This window comes from Triticum dicoccoides, chromosome 5A (genome assembly GCF_002162155.2).
Source record: "Triticum dicoccoides isolate Atlit2015 ecotype Zavitan chromosome 5A, WEW_v2.0, whole genome shotgun sequence".
In the NCBI taxonomy this organism is placed as follows: domain Eukaryota; kingdom Viridiplantae; phylum Streptophyta; class Magnoliopsida; order Poales; family Poaceae; genus Triticum; species Triticum dicoccoides.
The window spans coordinates 609,083,164-609,086,448 of NC_041388.1; the positions used below are offsets into that span (position 1 = coordinate 609,083,164).

Below are 3,285 nucleotides of genomic sequence, written 5' to 3' on the forward strand. Positions count from 1 at the left end.
GTGGCACGAACCGGGACTAAAGGTCTCATCCCCATTAGTCCCGGTTCGTGCCTCAAACTGGGACTAAAGGTCTAATCTTTAGTCCCGGTTTGTGGCACGAACCGGGACCAATGGTTGTGGGCCAGGAGCGAGGCCCATTGGTCCCGGTTCATCCCACCAACCGGGACCAAAAGGTCTAGATGAACCGGGACTAATGCCTTAGCCGCACGAACCGGGACCAATGCTCACATTAGTCCCGGTTCTAGACTGAACCGGGACTAATGGGCTGAGCCGGCCTGGACCATAGCCCTGTTTTCTACTAGTGGACGCGGATTGGGCAGGATGCCCGGATACACGCAAGTCCACTTCAGGATTCTGTGTTTTTCTCGGTGACAACCTTATTTCTTGGTCGTCGAAGAGGCAGCCAACCATCTCGCGTTCGAGTGCAGATGCTAAGTACAGAGGCATTGCTAACTGTGTGGCTGAGTCTTGCTGGTTGCGTCAACTTCTCCATGAACTCAAGCTTCCTACGACTCGTGCTACTATCATGTATTGTGACAATGTCAACGCATCGTATCTTGCGAGCAACCCGGCCCAACATCAGCGCACTAAGCATATTAAGATTGACTTGCACTTCGTTCATGACCGGGTGGCTCTCGGCGAAGCTCGCGTCCTTCACGTACCCCCAAGCTCTCAGTATGCCGACATTTTCACCAAGGGGTTGCCGTCTCCAGTCTTCAGAGTTTTTCGCTACAACCTGAACATTCTTCCCAACGGTGTTCCGACTGAGGGAGGGTGTTAGAATCTGTGTATATCATTTTGTATATTGTAACGTTGCCTCTGTTGTATTCACTTCGGGATTGTAGGATCGCACCTCGCCATGGCCTGCGTGCCTACATTGTAGGGCGACCGGTGCTCCACCTTCCCTTCTTAAGCCCTGTACTCTGTGCCAGTTGCAATCAATCAAGGAAATATAGTTTCCAACTGCGCAGCAAAGAGGAACTGCGCAGTCACTGTCCACAACGGCTAGCTCGGTTTTCCCTGGCGGTGGCCTGTCAAACGTGATGACGGAAGTACACATACCTGCTGCCCTCTGCAGCAATACATGCATGAAGACGGACAGCTCTTGCATTGACCCGTAAAACTCTGCGTTTGCATCGATCAATCTCTGCATGCTGCACAGTGAGAGGGCAACAGCGAGACGAGGAAAGCGACAGAGAAATTAACGGGCGGACTCGGGCTCTTGTTCTTCCCACCCATCTCCACTCCATTCCACCTCCGCATGTCCCTCTTGTTCCTCTCCACCGCTAAACCTCTTCGTCCTCTCGATCTGCAATCGCCTCCCCTCTCCTCCTCCTCCTCCTCCTCCTCCTCCTCCTCCCCCTTCTCCTGACTGGGATCTCGATCGGATGAGATGGCCGACGCCAGCGCCGGCAACAATGCGGGCAGCACGAGCAACGCCGAGGTCCAGATACAGATCCCTGCAGGTCAGATTGCCATCACTCTCCGCTTGTCGAATTTTCATCCGTTTTGGACGGTTTACTTCTGTTCAATCCGTCCGGCCGTACGTTGGGCTGTTCGTTGCCTTCGCTAAGCCCACGGTCCAATGGCGCGAACGCGGGCTTAAATTGATTTACAGTGTTGTTCTTCCAAGGGTGAAATGTGAACATGAGGGAATGAAAGGAAACAATTTTACTTGTCAAACTCATAGTGATTCTGTCATTGACGTCACTGAATTTTACAGTTCTCGCTGTAAACCACAGGGCCACCCAAAGCCGAGCCGGGGGCACCATCCAAGAACTCCGGCGCTAAGAACTGGCGGTGGTGGATGATGGTGTCGGTGGACGTCTTCTTCGTCGTCGCCGGCCAGACGTCCGCGACGCTGCTGAGGAGGTACTACTACCACCAGGGAGGCAGCAGCAAGTGGATATCAACGTTCGTGCAGACCGCTGGCTTCCCCATACTGTTCCTGGCCCTCTTGTGTTTCCCCAAGTCGTCCGGCGGCGGCGGCGCCAGCGGCGACGCCCCGGTCACCAAGGTCGCGGTGATCTACGTCGTCCTGGGGCTCGTCATAGCCGCCGACGACATGATGTACGCCAGCGGCCTCAAGTACCTCCCGGTCTCCACCTACTCGCTCATCTGCGCCAGCGAGCTGGCCTTCAACGTCGTCTTCTCCTACGTGCTCAACTCGCAGAAGCTCACCGGCCTGATCTTCAACGCCGTGATCCTGCTGACGCTGTCGGACGCGCTCCTCGGGGTGAACCATGACGAGACGGAGGACATGAGCGGCATGCCTCGGGGCAAGTACCTCATGGGCTTCCTGCTGACGCTGGTTGCGTCGGGCACCTACTCGCTCATCCTCTCCCTCATGCAGCTTACCTTCGAGAACGTGATCAAGAAGCACACCTACACAGCCGTGCTCAACATGCAGATATACACGGCGCTCATCGCCACCATCGCCTCCATGGTCGGCCTCTTCGCCAGTGGAGGATGATGACGGAGGAGATGGACACCTTCTGCTCCAGCCAGTTCTCCTACTTCATGACGCTGGTGTGGACGGCCGTGTCCTGGCAGATCACCTCCGTCGGGGTGGTGGGGCTCGTCTTCGAGGTCTCCTCCCTCTTCTCCAACGTCATCAGCACCGTGTCGCTGCCCATCGTGCCCCTCTTCGCCGTGCTCATTTTCCACGACACCATGGATGGGATAAAGATCATATCCATGCTCATCGCCGCCTGGGGGTTCGTTTCCTATCTCATGCAACACTTCATCGATGACAAGAAAGCTAGGAAGGCGGCAGCTGGTGGCTAGTATAGTATATATATGGTCCTTGGTGCGCTAGGAATTAATATTTTTGCTCTCTTCCAACCTAATCTGTTAGCTGCGAGGACCTAGGAGGTGTTGCTAATGCTATATATGTTGCAGGATTTTCTTCATAGAGTACTGCCTTCTATATTATCTATGTATGCTACTGAATAATAATAGAATCTTCCCATTGAAAACTCTCTTATTTCTATCATCTTGTCTCCACTCCATGTCAGAAGTTGGAAATTACCAATACAGACTTACTTCTACTCCTCCGTCCCATAATGTAACTTTTCGAGTAGATGTTTTTTCATATAAAAAACTTTTTCATCCGAGTTCGTATGCAAAAGTTATGCCCATTTTACAAATTCTAGAGAGATTTTGTAAATAAAGTCGAAATTCATATTTGTAAATTTTCCCAACAACTAGACCACATATCACATGTGAAACTTACTTTCTTTTATTTTTTTGACATTTCCATCATTTTCTTTTTTTTTAAACTGA

At 52.2% G+C, this 3,285-nt stretch overlaps 1 pseudogene; it reads left to right on the forward strand.

Moving 5' to 3' along the window:
* Positions 1 to 1,393: 1,393 nt before the first annotated feature.
* On the forward strand, positions 1,394 to 2,787 carry LOC119298073 (annotated as a pseudogene).
* Positions 2,788 to 3,285: the final 498 nt, after the last annotated feature.